We start from the raw sequence: 15,736 nt of genomic DNA, 5'->3' as shown, positions 1-15,736 counted from the left end.
TCCTGCTTTTGGCATTTTTTCCGTGAAAAAAACTGTAATAGTGTCTCCCTGACTGTTCAGACACAAATATATCTGTTTAAAAGAGTGTGGTATAGGCCAGAGAAATAGAACTGTGGTTTTACAGTTCCATGGGTCAAATCTCTGTATTATCCTGCTTTTGGCAATTTTTTCGTTAAAAAAAACAGTAATAGTGTCTCCCTGACTGTTCAGACACAAATACATATGTTTAAAAGAGTCTGGTGTAGGCCAGAAAACTAGAACTGTGGTTTTGCAGTTCCATGGGTCAAATCTCTATATTATCCTGCTTTTGGCATTCTTTCCGTAAAAAAAACCTGTAATAGTGTCTCCCTGACTGTTCAGACACAAATATATCTGTTTAAAAGAGTCTGGTGTAGGCCAGAGAAATAGAACTGTGGTTTTGCAGTTCCACGGGTCAAATCTCTGCATTATCCTGCTTTTGGCAATTTTCTCTGTAAAAAAAAAAACAGTAATAGTGTCTCCCTGACTGTTCAGACACAAATATATCTGTTTAAAAGTGTCTGGTGTAGGCCAGATAACTAGAACTGTGGTTTTGCAGTTCCACAGCTCAGATCTCTGTATTATCCTGCATTTGGCCTTTTTTCCATAAAAAAAAAACAGTAATAGTGTCTGCCTGACTGTTCAGACCAAATATATCTGTTTAAAAGAGTCTGGTGTAGGCCAGAGAAATAGTGTAACATACCTGGCGGCGTCCTTGCATGGTGGTCCATCTCCCACTGTGCAAGAGCGCGCACTTGATCTCCAGTCCAGAATGTCTCTCTGGCTTCCCTCCATGCTGTCTGTTTGTGTCTGTTTCTGCTGCTTAAGGGCGGCACCCGATCACTTCCTGCTTTTTGTACCTGCTGTGGGTCACACCCCTTGTGCGTCCTCAGCCTATTGCTGTCTGTCACCTGGTATATAGCTCAGCTGCTCCCATCTATTCCTGCCTGAGCATAGTGTTTCATTCAGTGTGTGCTTGCACTCTGAAGGTGCCAGGTCCCGTTCTGTGTTCTCTTGTCTGCTTATCCTGGAGGCTGTATTTCCAGGCCTGTCTGAACACGCTCCTAGCCTGTTCCTCCTGCCTTCTAGGGGCCGATTACCTAGACCCGTTCCTGTATCTTGTCTGACCTGTCTGAACACGCTCCTAGCCTGTTCCTCCCGCCTTCTAGGGGCCGATTACCTAGACCCGCTCCTGTATCTTGTCTGTCCTGTCTGAACACGCTCCTTGCCTGTTCGTCCTGCCTCTCTGGGGGCCGTATTCCCAGACCCGCTCCTGTATTCCGCTGCAGTGTCGGTCTCCTCCGTACACTCAGTTCCAGTCTGAACTCTCTCCTATCCTTTACCTGTTTTGCCTCTATGTCCGTTTCCTTCCTTTTTCTGCAGAGTCTGAACTCGTACCTAACTCCTGCTTGTTGTCTCTGTACTCCCGTTTGTGAGTTTGTGGTCCACTCGCTACTTCTCTGCAAGTACCCTGTGGGTGTCTGGCTCTGCCTTTCCCTTCCTGTCTGTTCTGTGTGAACAGAGCCCTGTCCCCCCTACTCAGCCTTGCCTGCTCTGACTCCTTTGCTCACCGCTCCGGCGGTTCTAGCCTGCTCTGACTCCTTTGCTCACCGCTCCGGCGGTTCTAGCCTGCTCTGACTCCTTTGCTCACCGCTCCGGCGGTTCTAGCCTGCTCTGACTCCTTTGCTCACCGCTCCGGCAGTTCTAGCCTGCTCTGACTCCTTTGCTCACCGCTCCGGCGGTTCTAGCCTGCTCTGACTCCTTTGCTCACCGCTCCGGCGGTTCTAGCCTGCTCTGACTCCTTTGCTCACCGCTCCGGCGGTTCTAGCCTGCTCTGACTCCTTTGCTCACCGCTCCGGCGGTTCTAGCCTGCTCTGACTCCTTTGCTCACCGCTCCGGCGGTTCTAGTCTGCTCTGACTCCTTTGCTCACCGCTCCGGCGGTTCTAGTCTGCTCTGACTCCTTTGCTTACCGCTCCGGCGGTTCTAGCCTGCTCTGACTCCTTGCTCACTGCTCCGCAGCCTTGCTCCGCTCTGACCCTTTTGCTCACTGCTCCGGCAGCCTTGCTCCGCTCTGACCCTTTTGCTCACTGCTCCGGCAGTCCTGTCCTGCCCTGCTTCTGCCCGCTGCTCCGGCAGTCCTGTCCTGCCCTGCTTCTGCCCGCTGCTCCGGCAGTCCTGTCCTGCCCTGCTTCTGCCCGCTGCTCCGGCAGTCCTGTCCTGCCCTGCTTCTGCCCGCTGCTCCGGCAGTCCTGTCCTGCCCTGCTTCTGCCCGCTGCTCCGGCAGTCCTGTCCTGCCCTGCTTCTGCCCGCTGCTCCGTCAGTCCTGTCCTGCCCTGCTTCTGCCCGCTGCTCCGGCAGTCCTGTCCTGCCCTGCTTCTGCCCGCTGCTCCGGCAGTCCTGTCCTGCCCTGCTTCTGCCCGCTGCTCCGGCAGTCCTGTCCTGCCCTGCTTGTGCTCGCTGCTCCTGCAGCCCCGTCCTGCTCTGTTCTTGCCCACCACTTCGGGTGTTCCCTCTCTGCTGTGGTTGTCTACCGCATCTGCGGTTCTGTGACCCAGTCTGTACTGGGTCTTAACCTTTCTGTGCTCTAGCCCGTCCTTTCGGCCAGTACCTCCCTGCCTGCATACTCGCCTGTATCCACCCATCTGCATACCTGCCGTGTTTGCTTACATCCACCAGTCTCTGCCAGCCTAACCTGCCTGTTCCAGTAATCCCAGTGTGGGTCAACCCCCGTGTCCGGAGTTTGACCTGGAGTAGCACCTGGTCCCTCTGCCCGGTTTCTCCCTGGTGCACTGGCGTCGTATGCCGTCGTGCCACCTTGGTCGGATCGGCCAGATACTTAGTCACGCCCCTCCAGGCACTCTCCGGTCCATGGTCCAGTGGAACCACAACACCCGCACACGCCAGTCAGTCCGGGCGTGTGCATAACAAATAGAACTGTGGTTTTGCAGTTCCACGGGTCAAGACTCTGTATTATCCTGCTTTTGGCATTTTTCTCTGTAAAAAAAAACAGTAATAGTGTCTCCCTGACTGTTCAGACACAAATATATCTGTTTAAAAGTGTCTGGTGTAGGCTAGATAGCTAGAATTGTGGTTTTGTCGTTCCACAGGTCAGATCTCTGTATTATCCTGCTTTTGGCCTTTTTTCCATAAAAAAAAACAGTAATAGTGTCTGCCTGACTGTTCAGACACAAATATATCTGTTTAAAAGTGTCTGGTGTAGGCTAGATAGCTAGAACTGTGGTTCTGCCGTTCCACTGGTCAATTCTCTGTATTATCCTGCTTTTGACATTTTTTCTATAAAAAAAACAGTAATATTGTCTCCCTGACTGTTAAGACATAAATATATCTATTTAAAAGAGTCTATTGTAGGCCAGAGAAATAGAACTGTGGTTTTGCAGTTCCACGGGTCAAATCTCTGTATTATCCTGCTTTTGGCCTTTTTTCCATAAAAAAAAAAGTAATAGTGTCTCCCTGACTGTTCAGACACAAATATATCTGTTTAAAAGAGTCTGGTGTAGGACAGAGAAATAGAACTGTGGATTTGCAGTTCCATGCGACAAATCTCTAAATTATCCTGCTTTTGGCATGTTTTCCGTAAAAAAAAACTATAATAGTGTCTCCCTGACTGTTCAGACACAAATATATCTGTTTAAAAGAGTCTGGTGTAGGCCAGAGAAATAGAACTGTGGTTTTGCAGTTCCACGGGTCAAATCTCTGTATTATCCTGCTTTTGGCATTTTTTCCGTAAAAAAAACAGTAATAGTGTCTCCCTGACTGTTGAGACACAAATATATCTGTTTAAAAGAGTCTCGTGTATGCCAGAGAAATAGAACTGTGGTTTTGCAGTTCCACGGGTTAAATCTCTGTATTATCCTGCTTTTGGCAATTTTTCCGTAAAAAAAACAGTAATAGTGTCTCCCTGACTGTTCAGATACAAGTATATCTGTTTAAAAGAGTCTGGTGTAGGCCAGAGAAAAAGAACTGTGGTTTTGCAGTTGCACGGGTCACATCTCTGTATTATCCTGCTTTTGGCATTTTTTCCGTGAAAAAAACTGTAATAGTGTCTCCCTGACTGTTCAGACACAAATATATCTGTTTAAAAGAGTGTGGTATAGGCCAGAGAAATAGAACTGTGGTTTTGCAGTTCCACTGGTCAAATCTCTGTATTATCCTGCTTTTGGCATTCTTTCCATAAAAAAAAAGTAATAGTGTCTCCCTGAAAGTTCAGACACCAATATATCTGTTTAATAGAGTTTGGTGTAGGCCAGAGAAATAGAACTGTGGTTTTCCAGTTCCACGGGTCAAATCTCTGTATTATCCTGCTTTTGGCATTTTTTCCGTAATAAAAACAGTAATAGTGTCTCCCTGACTGTGGAGACACAAATATATCTGTTTAAAAGAGTCTCGTGTATGCCAGAGAAATAGAACTGTGGTTTTGCAGTTCCACGGGTCAAATCTCTGTATTATCCTGCTTTTGGCAATTTTTCCGTAAAAAAAACAGTAATAATGTCTCCCTGACTGTTCAGATACAAGTATATCTGTTTAAAAGAGTCTGGTGTAGGCCAGAGAAAAAGAACTGTGGTTTTGCAGTTCCACTGGTCAAATCTCTGTATTATCCTGCTTTTGGCATTTTTTCCGTGAAAAAAACTGTAATAATGTCTCCCTGACTGTTCAGACACAAATATATCTGTTTAAAAGAGTGTGGTATAGGCCAGAGAAATAGAACTGTGGTTTTGCAGTTCCACGGGTCAAATCTCTGTATTATCCTGCTTTTGGCATTTTTTCCATAAAAAAATAGTAATAGTGTCTCCCTGAAAGTTCAGACACCAATATATCTGTTTAGTAGAGTTTGGTTTAGGCCAGAGAAATAGAACTGTGGTTTTGCAGTTCCATGGGTCAAATCTCTGTATTATCCTGCTTTTGGCAATTTTTTCGTTAAAAAAAAACAGTAATAGTGTCTCCCTGACTGTTCAGACACAAATACATATGTTTAAAAGAGTCTATTGTAGGCCAGAGAAATAGAACTGTGGTTTTGCAGTTCCACGGGTCAAATCTCTGTATTATCCTGCTTTTGGCCTTTTTTCCATAAAAAAAAAAGTAATAGTGTCTCCCTGACTGTTCAGACACAAATATATCTGTTTAAAAGAGTCTGGTGTAGGACAGAGAAATAGAACTGTGGATTTGCAGTTCCATGCGACAAATCTCTAAATTATCCTGCTTTTGGCATGTTTTCCGTAAAAAAAAACTATAATAGTGTCTCCCTGACTGTTCAGACACAAATATATCTGTTTAAAAGAGTCTGGTGTAGGCCAGAGAAATAGAACTGTGGTTTTGCAGTTCCACGGGTCAAATCTCTGTATTATCCTGCTTTTGGCATTTTTTCCGTAAAAAAAACAGTAATAGTGTCTCCCTGACTGTTGAGACACAAATATATCTGTTTAAAAGAGTCTCGTGTATGCCAGAGAAATAGAACTGTGGTTTTGCAGTTCCACGGGTTAAATCTCTGTATTATCCTGCTTTTGGCAATTTTTCCGTAAAAAAAACAGTAATAGTGTCTCCCTGACTGTTCAGATACAAGTATATCTGTTTAAAAGAGTCTGGTGTAGGCCAGAGAAAAAGAACTGTGGTTTTGCAGTTGCACGGGTCAAATCTCTGTATTATCCTGCTTTTGGCATTTTTTCCGTGAAAAAAACTGTAATAGTGTCTCCCTGACTGTTCAGACACAAATATATCTGTTTAAAAGAGTGTGGTATAGGCCAGAGAAATAGAACTGTGGTTTTGCAGTTCCACTGGTCAAATCTCTGTATTATCCTGCTTTTGGCATTCTTTCCATAAAAAAAAAGTAATAGTGTCTCCCTGAAAGTTCAGACACCAATATATCTGTTTAATAGAGTTTGGTGTAGGCCAGAGAAATAGAACTGTGGTTTTCCAGTTCCACGGGTCAAATCTCTGTATTATCCTGCTTTTGGCATTTTTTCCGTAATAAAAACAGTAATAGTGTCTCCCTGACTGTGGAGACACAAATATATCTGTTTAAAAGAGTCTCGTGTATGCCAGAGAAATAGAACTGTGGTTTTGCAGTTCCACGGGTCAAATCTCTGTATTATCCTGCTTTTGGCAATTTTTCCGTAAAAAAAACAGTAATAATGTCTCCCTGACTGTTCAGATACAAGTATATCTGTTTAAAAGAGTCTGGTGTAGGCCAGAGAAAAAGAACTGTGGTTTTGCAGTTCCACTGGTCAAATCTCTGTATTATCCTGCTTTTGGCATTTTTTCCGTGAAAAAAACTGTAATAATGTCTCCCTGACTGTTCAGACACAAATATATCTGTTTAAAAGAGTGTGGTATAGGCCAGAGAAATAGAACTGTGGTTTTGCAGTTCCACGGGTCAAATCTCTGTATTATCCTGCTTTTGGCATTTTTTCCATAAAAAAATAGTAATAGTGTCTCCCTGAAAGTTCAGACACCAATATATCTGTTTAGTAGAGTTTGGTTTAGGCCAGAGAAATAGAACTGTGGTTTTGCAGTTCCATGGGTCAAATCTCTGTATTATCCTGCTTTTGGCAATTTTTTCGTTAAAAAAAAACAGTAATAGTGTCTCCCTGACTGTTCAGACACAAATACATATGTTTAAAAGAGTCTGGTGTAGGCCAGAAAACTAGAACTGTGGTTTTGCAGTTCCATGGGTCAAATCTCTATATTATGCTGCTTTTGGCATTCTTTCCGTAAAAAAAACCTGTAATAGTGTCTCCCTGACTGTTCAGACACAAATATATCTGTTTAAAAGGGTCCGGTGTAAGCCACATAACTAGAACTGTGGTTTTGCAGTTCCACGGGTCAAATCTCTATATTATCCTGCTTTTGGCATTCTTTCCGTAAAAAAAAGCTTTAATAGTGTCTCCCTGACTGTTCAGACCCAAATATATCTGTTTAAAAGAGTCTGGTGTAGGCCAGAGAAATAGAACTGTGGTTTTGCAGTTCCACGTGTCAAATCTCTGTAATATCCTGCTTTTGGCATTTTTCTCTGTAAAAAAAAAACAGTAATAGTGTCTCCCTGACTGTTCAGACACAAATATATCTGTTTAAAAGTGTCTGGTGTAGGCCAGATAACTAGAATTCCACAGGTCAGATCTCTGTATTATCCTGCTTTTGGCCTTTTTTCCATAAAAAAAACAGTAATAGTGTCTCCCTGACTGTTCAGACACAAATATATCTGTTTAAAAGAGTCTGGGGTAGGCCAGAGAAAAAGAACTGTGGTTTTGCCGTTCCACTGGTCAATTCTCTGTATTATTCTGCTTTTGACATTTTTTCCATAAAAAAACCAGTAATAGTGTCTCCCTGATGTTAAGACACAAATATATCTATTTAAAGGAGTCTGGTGTAGGACAGATAAATATAACTGTGGTTTTGCAGTTCCATGGGTCAAATCTCTGTATTATCCTGCTTTTGGCATTTTTCTCTGTAAAAAAAGCCAGTAATAGTGTCTCCCTGACTGTTCAGACACAAATATATCTGTTTAAAAGTGTCTGGTGTAGGTGAGATAACTAGAACTGTGGTTTTACAGTTCCACAGGTCAGATCTCTGTATTATCCTGCTTTTGGCCTTTTTTCCGTAAAAAAAAAAGTAATAGCGTCTCCCTGACTGTTCAGACACAAATATATCTGTTTAAAAGAGTCTGGTGTAGGCCAGAGAAATAGAACTGTGGTTCTGCAGTTCCGCGGGTCAAATCTCTGTATTATTCTGCTTTTGACATTTTTTCTGTAAAAAAAACAGTAATAGTGTATACCTGACTGTTCAGACACAAATATATCTGTTTAAAAGAGTCTGGTGTGGGACAGAGAAATAGAACTGTGGATTTGCAGTTCCATGGGACAAATCTCTAAATTATCCTGCTTTTGGCATTTTTTCCGTAAAAAAAAACTATAATAGTTTCTCCCTGACTGTTCAGACACAAATATATCTGTTTAAAAGAGTCTTGTGTATGCCAGAGAAATAGAAATGTGGTTTTGCAGTTCCACGGGTCAAATCTCTGTATTATCCTGCTTTTGGCAATTTTTCCGTAAAAAAAACAGTAATAGTGTCTCCCTGACTGTTCAGATACAAGTATATCTGTTTAAAAGAGTCTGGTGTAGGCCAGAGAAAAAGAACTGTGGTTTTTCAGTTCCACAGGTCAAATTTCTGTATTATCCTGCTTTTGGCATTTTTTCCGTGAAAAAAACTGTAATAGTGTCTCCCTGACTGTTCAGACAAAAATATATCTGTTTAAAAGAGTGTGGTATAGGCCAGAGAAATAGAACTGTGGTTTTACAGTTCCATGGGTCAAATCTCTATATTATCCTGCTTTTGGCATTCTTTCCGTAGAAAAAAACTGTAATAGTGTCTCCCTGACTGTTCAGACACAAATATATCTGTTTAAAAGAGTCTGGTGTAGGCCAGAGAAATAGAACTGTGGTTTTGCAGTTCCACGGGTCAAATCTCTGTATTATCCTGCTTTTGGCAATTTTCTCTGTAAAAAAAAAACAGTAATAGTGTCTCCCTGACTGTTCAGACACAAATATATCTGTTTAAAAGTGTCTGGTGTAGGCCAGATAACTAGAACTGTGGTTTTGCAGTTCCACATGTCAGATCTCTGTATTATTCTGCATTTGGCCTTTTTTCCATAAAAAAAAAACAGTAATAGTGTCTGCCTGACTGTTCAGACCAAATATATCTGTTTAAAAGAGTCTGGTGTAGGCCAGAGAAATAGAACTGTGGTTTTGCAGTTCCACGGGTCAAATCTCTGTATTATCCTGCTTTTGGCATTTTTCTCTGTAAAAAAAAACAGTAATAGTGTCTCCCTGACTGTTCAGACACAAATATATCTACTTAAAAGTGTCTGGTGTAGGCTAGATAGCTAGAATTGTGGTTTTGCAGTTCCAGAGGTCAGATCTCTGTATTATCCTGCTTTTGGCCTTTTTTCCATAAAAAAAAACAGTAATAGTGTCTGCCTGACTGTTCAGACACAAATATATCGGTTTAAAAGTGTCTGGTGTAGGCCAGATAGCTAGAACTGTGGTTTTGCCGTTCCACTGGTCAATTCTCTGTATTATCCTGCTTTTGACATTTTTTCCATAAATAAAACAGTAATATTGTCTCCCTGACTGTTAAGACACAAATATATCTATTTAAAAGAGTCTATTGTAGGCCAGAGAAATAGAACTGTGGTTTTGCAGTTCCACGGGTCAAATCTCTGTATTTTCCTGCTTTTGGCCTTTTTTCCGTAAAAAAAAAAGTAATAGTGTCTCCCTGACTGTTCAGACACAAATATATCTGTTTAAAAGAGTCTGGTGTAGGACAGAGAAATAGAACTGTGGATTTGCAGTTCCATGCGACAAATCTCTAAATTATCCTGCTTTTGGCATGTTTTCCGTAAAAAAAAACTATAATAATGTCTCCCTGACTGTTCAGACACAAATATATCTGTTTAAAAGAGTCTGGTGTAGGCCAGAGAAATAGTACTGTGGTTTTGCAGTTCCACGGGTCAAATCTCTGTATTATCCTGCTTTTGGCATTTTTTCCGTAAAAAAAACAGTAATAGTGTCTCCCTGACTGTTGAGACACAAATATATCTGTTTAAAAGAGTCTCGTGTATGCCAGAGAAATAGAACTATGGTTTTGCAGTTCCACGGGTCAAATCTCTGTATTGTCCTGCTTTTGGCCTTTTTTCCGTAAAAAAAAAAGTAATAGTGTCTCCCTGACTGTTCAGACACAAATATATCTGTTTAAAAGAGTCTGGTGTAGGACAGAGAAATAGAACTGTGGATTTGCAGTTCCATGCGACAAATCTCTAAATTATCCTGCTTTTGGCATGTTTTCCGTAAAAAAAAACTATAATAGTGTCTCCCTGACTGTTCAGACACAAATATATCTGTTTAAAAGAGTCTGGTGTAGGCCAGAGAAATAGTACTGTGGTTTTGCAGTTCCACGGGTCAAATCTCTGTATTATCCTGCTTTTGGCATTTTTTCCGTAAAAAAAACAGTAATAGTGTCTCCATGACTGTTGAGACACAAATATATCTGTTTAAAAGAGTCTCGTGTATGCCAGAGAAATAGAACTGTGGTTTTGCAGTTCCACGGGTTAAATCTCTGTATTATCCTGCTTTTGGCAATTTTTCCGTGAAAAAAACTGTAATAGTGTCTCCCTGACTGTTCAGACACAAATATATCTGTTTAAAAGAGTGTGGTATAGGCCAGAGAAATAGAACTGTGGTTTTGCAGTTCCACTGGTCAAATCTCTGTATTATCCTGCTTTTGGCATTTTTTCCATAAAAAAAAAGTAATAGTGTCTCCCTGAAAGTTCAGACACCAATAAATCTGTTTAATAGAGTTTGGTGTAGGCCAGAGAAATAGAACTGTGGTTTTCCAGTTCCACGGGTCAAATCTCTGTATTATCCTGCTTTTGGCATTTTTTCCTTAAAAAAAACAGTAATAGTGTCTCCCTGACTGTGGAGACACAAATATATCTGTTTAAAAGAGTCTCGTGCATGCCAGAGAAATAGAACTGTGGTTTTGCAGTTCCACGGGTCAAATCTCTGTATTATCCTGCTTTTGGCAATTTTTCCGTAAAAAAAACAGTAATAGTGTCTCCCTGACTGTTCAGATACAAGTATATCTGTTTAAAAGAGTCTGGTGTAGGCCAGAGAAAAAGAACTGTGGTTTTGCAGTTCCACGGGTCAAATCTCTGTATTATCCTGCTTTTGGCATTTTTTCATAAAAAAATAGTAATAGTGTCTCCCTGAAAGTTCAGACACCAATATATCTGTTTAATAGAGTTTGGTTTAGGCCAGAGAAATAGAACTGTGGTTTTGCAGTTCCATGGGTCAAATCTCTGTATTATCCTGCTTTAGGCAATTTTTTCGTTAAAAAAAAACAGTAATAGTGTGTCCCTGACTGCTCAGACACAAATACATATGATTAAAAGAGTCTGGTGTAGGCCAGATAACTAGAACTGTGGTTTTGCAGTTCCACAGGTCAGATCTCTGTATTATCCTGCTTTTGGCCTTTTTTCCATAAAAAAAACAGTAATAGTGTCTCCCTGACTGTTCAGACACAAATATATCTGTTTAAAAGAGTCTGGTGTAGGCCAGAGAAAAAGAACTGTGGTTTTGCCGTTCCACTGGTCAATTCTCTGTATTATTCTGCTTTTGACATTTTTTCCATAAAAAAACAGTAATAGTGTCTCCCTGACTGTTAAGACACAAACATATCTATTTAAAGGAGTCTGGTGTAGGCCAGATAAATAGAACTGTGGTTTTGCAGTTCCACGGGTCAAATATCTGTATTATCCTGCTTTTGGCATTTTTCTCTGTAAAAAAAGCCAGTAATAGTGTCTCCCTGACTGTTCAGACACAAATATATCTGTTTAAAAGTGTCTGGTGTAGGTGAGATAACTAGAACTGTGGTTTTGCAGTTCCACAGGTCAGATCTCTGTATTATCCTGCTTTTAGCCTTTTTTCCGTAAAAAAAAAAGTAATAGCGTCACCCTGACTGTTCAGACACAAATATATCTGTTTAAAAGAGTCTGGTGTAGGCCAGAGAAATAGAACTGTGGTTTTGCAGTTCCGCGGGTCAAATCTCTGTATTATTCTGCTTTTGACATTTTTTCTGTAAAAAAAACAGTAATTGTGTATACCTGACTGTTCAGACACAAATATATCTGTTTAAAAGAGTCTGGTGTGGGACAGAGAAATAGAACTGTGGATTTGCAGTTCCATGGGACAAATCTCTAAATTATCCTGCTTTTGGCATTTTTTCCGTAAAAAAAAACTATAATAGTTTCTCCCTGACTGTTCAGACACAAATATTTCTGTTTAAAAGAGTCTGGTGTAGGCCAGAGAAATAGAACTGTGGTTTTGCAGTTCCACGGGTCAAATCTCTGTATTATCCTGCTTTTGGCATTTTTTCCGTAAAAAGAACAGTAATAGTGTCTCCCTGACTGTTGAGACACAAGTATATCTGTTTAAAAGAGTCTTGTGTATGCCAGAGAAATAGAACTGTGGTTTTGCAATTCCACGGGTCAAATCTCTGTAGTATCCTGCTTTTGGCAATTTTTCCGTAAAAAAAACAGTAATAGTGTCTCCCTGACTGTTCAGATACAAGTATATCTGTTTAAAAGAGTCTGGTGTAGGCCAGAGAAAAAGAACTGTGGTTTTGCAGTTCCACAGGTCAAATCTCTGTATTATCCTGCTTTTGGCATTTTTTCCGTGAAAGAAACTGTAATAGTGTCTCCCTGACTGTTCAGACACAAATATATCTGTTTAAAAGAGTGTGGTATAGGCCAGAGAAATAGAACTGTGGTTTTACAGTTCCATGGGTCAAATCTCTGTATTATTCTGCTTTTGGCAATTTTTTTGTTAAAAAAAAACAGTAATAGTGTCTCCCTGACTGTTCAGACACAAATACATATGTTTAAAAGAGTCTGGTGTAGGCCAGAAATCTAGAACTGTGGTTTTGCAGTTCCATGGGTCAAATCTCTATATTATCCTGCTTTTGGCATTCTTTCCATAAAAAAAAACTGTAATAGTGTCTCCCTGACTGTTCAGACACAAATATATCTGTTTAAAAGAGTCTGGTGTAGGCCAGAGAAATAGAACTGTGGTTTTGCAGTTCCACGGGTCAAATCTCTGTATTATCCTGCTTTTGGCAATTTTCTCTGTAAAAAAAAAACAGTAATAGTGTCTCCCTGACTGTTCAGACACAAATATATCTGTTTAAAAGTGTCTGGTGTAGGCCAGATAACTAGAACTGTGGTTTTGCAGTTCCACAGGTCAGATCTCTCTATGATCCTGCATTTGGCCTTTTTTCCATAAAAAAAAACAGTAATAGTGTCTGCCTGACTGTTCAGACACAAATATATCTGTTTAAAAGAGTCTGGTGTAGGCCAGAGAAAAAGAACTGTGATTTTGCTGTTCCACTGGTCAATTCTCTGTATTATCCTGCTTTTGACATTTTTTCCATAAAAAAAAAAAGTATAGTGTCTCCCTGACTGTTAAGACACAAATATATCTATTTAAAAGAGTGTGGTGTAGGCCAGAGAAATAGAACTGTGGTTTTGCAGTTCCATGGGTCAAATCTCTGTATTATCCTGCTTTTGGCCTTTTTTCCATAAAAAAAAAATAGTAGTGTCTCCCTGACTGTTCAGACAAAAATATATCTGTTTAAAAGAGTCTGGTGTAGGACAGAGAAATAGAACTGTGGATTTGCAGTTCCATGGGACAAATCTCTAAATTATCCTGCTTTTGGCATTTTTTCCGTAAAAAAAAATATAATAGTGTCTCCCTGACTGTTCAGACACAAATATATCTGTTTAAAAGAGTCTGGTGTAGGCCAGAGAAATAGAACTGTGGTTTTGCAGTTCCACGGGTCAAATCTCTGTATTATCCTGCTTTTGGCATTTTTTCCATAAAAAAACAGTAATAGTGTCTCCCTGACTGTTGAGACACAAATATATCTGTTTAAAAGAGTCTCGTGTATGCCAGGGAAATAGAACTGTGGTTTTGCAGTTCCACGGGTCAAATCTCTGTAGTATCCTGCTTTTGGCAATTTTTCCTTAAAAAAAACAGTAATAGTGTCTCCCTGACTGTTCAGATACAAGTATATCTGTTTAAAAGAGTCTCGTGTAGGCCAGAGAAAAAGAACTGTGGTTTTGCAGTTCCACAGGTCAAATCTCTGTATTATCCTGCTTTTGGCATTTTTTCCGTGAAAGAAACTGTAATAGTGTCTCCCTGACTGTTCAGACACAAATATATCTGTTTAAAAGAGTGTGGTATAGGCCAGAGAAATAGAACTGTGGTTTTACAGTTCCATGGGTCAAATCTCTGTATTATCCTGCTTTTGGCAATTTTTTTGTTAAAAAAAAACAGTAATAGTGTCTCCCTGACTGTTCAGACACAAATACATATGTTTAAAAGAGTCTGGTGTAGGCCAGAAATCTAGAACTGTGGTTTTGCAGTTCCATGGGTCAAATCTCTATATTATCCTGCTTTTGGCATTCTTTCCATAAAAAAAAACTGTAATAGTGTCTCCCTGACTGTTCAGACACAAATATATCTGTTTAAAAGAGTCTGGTGTAGGCCAGAGAAATAGAACTGTGGTTTTGCAGTTCCACGGGTCAAATCTCTGTATTATCCTGCTTTTGGCAATTTTCTCTGTAAAAAAAAAACAGTAATAGTGTCTCCCTGACTGTTCAGACACAAATATATCTGTTTAAAAGTGTCTGGTGTAGGCCAGATAACTAGAACTGTGGTTTTGCAGTTCCACAGGTCAGATCTCTCTATTATCCTGCATTTGACATTTTTTCCATAAAAAAAAAAAGTATAGTGTCTCCCTGACTGTTAAGACACAAATATATCTATTTAAAAGAGTGTGGTGTAGGCCAGAGAAATAGAACTGTGGTTTTGCAGTTCCATGGGTCAAATCTCTGTATTATCCTGCTTTTGGCAATTTTCTCTGTAAAAAAAAAACAGTAATAGTGTCTGCCTGACTATTCAGACACAAATATATCTGTTTAAAAGAGTCTGGTGTAGGCCAGAGAAAAAGAACTGTGATTTTGCTGTTCCACTGGTCAATTCTCTGTATTATCCTGCTTTTGACATTTTTTCCATAAAAAAAAAAAAGTATAGTGTCTCCCTGACTGTTAAGACACAAATATATCTATTTAAAAGAGTGTGGTGTAGGCCAGAGAAATAGAACTGTGGTTTTGCAGTTCCATGGGTCAAATCTCTGTATTATCCTGCTTTTGGCCTTTTTTCCATAAAAAAAAAATAATAGTGTCTCCCTGACTGTTCAGACAAAAATATATCTGTTTAAAAGAGTCTGGTGTAGGACAGAGAAATAGAACTGTGGATTTGCAGTTCCATGGGACAAATCTCTAAATTATCCTGCTTTTGGCATTTTTTCCGTAAAAAAAAATATAATAGTGTCTCCCTGACTGTTCAGACACAAATATATCTGTTTAAAAGAGTCTGGTGTAGGCCAGAGAAATAGAACTGTGGTTTTGCAGTTCCACAGGTCAAATCTCTGTATTATCCTGCTTTTGGCATTTTTTCCATAAAAAAAACAGTAATAGTGTCTCCCTGACTGTTGAGACACAAATATATCTGTTTAAAAGAATCTCGTGTATGCCAGGGAAATAGAACTGTGGTTTTGCAGTTCCACGGGTCAAATCTCTGTATTATCCTGCTTTTGGCAATTTTTCTGTAAAAAAAACAGTAATAGTGTCTCCCTGACTGTTCTGATACAAGTATATCTGTTTAAAAGAGTCTGGTGTAGGCCAGAGAAAAAGAACGGTGGTTTTGCAGTTCCACGGGTCAAATCTCTGTATTATCCTGCTTTTGGCATTTTTTCCGTGAAAAAAACTGTAATAGTGTCTCCCTGACTGTTCAGACACAAATATATCTATTTAAAAGAGTGTGGTATAGGCCAGAGAAATAGAACTGTGGTTTTGCAGTTCCACGGGTCAAATCTATGTATTATCCTGCTTTTGGCATTTTTTTCCATAAAAAAATAGTAATACTGTCTCCCTGAAAGTTCAGACACCAATATATCTGTTTAATAGAGTTTGGTGTAGGCCAGAGAAATAGAACTGTGGTTTTGCAGTTCCATGGGTCAAATCTCTGTATTATCCTGCTTTTGGCAATTTTTCCGTAAAAAAAACAGTAATAGTGTATCCCTGACTGT

At 40.1% G+C, this 15,736-nt stretch overlaps 1 protein-coding gene across 1 annotated transcript in view; it reads right to left on the bottom strand.

The window, feature by feature from the left end:
• Positions 1-15,736, bottom strand: part of TRPM2 (transient receptor potential cation channel subfamily M member 2) — a 1,046,990-nt gene that overhangs the window by 259,884 nt on the left and 771,370 nt on the right. The gene's annotated exons all lie outside the window — the stretch shown is intronic.

Source organism: Phyllobates terribilis, unplaced genomic scaffold, assembly GCF_046119375.1.
Source record: "Phyllobates terribilis strain yellow unplaced genomic scaffold, ASM4611937v1 Scaffold_9__5_contigs__length_417890890, whole genome shotgun sequence".
Taxonomy (NCBI): domain Eukaryota; kingdom Metazoa; phylum Chordata; class Amphibia; order Anura; family Dendrobatidae; genus Phyllobates; species Phyllobates terribilis.
Note: the sequence above shows the minus strand (reverse complement) of the source record. Positions and strands in the feature narration are given on the sequence as shown.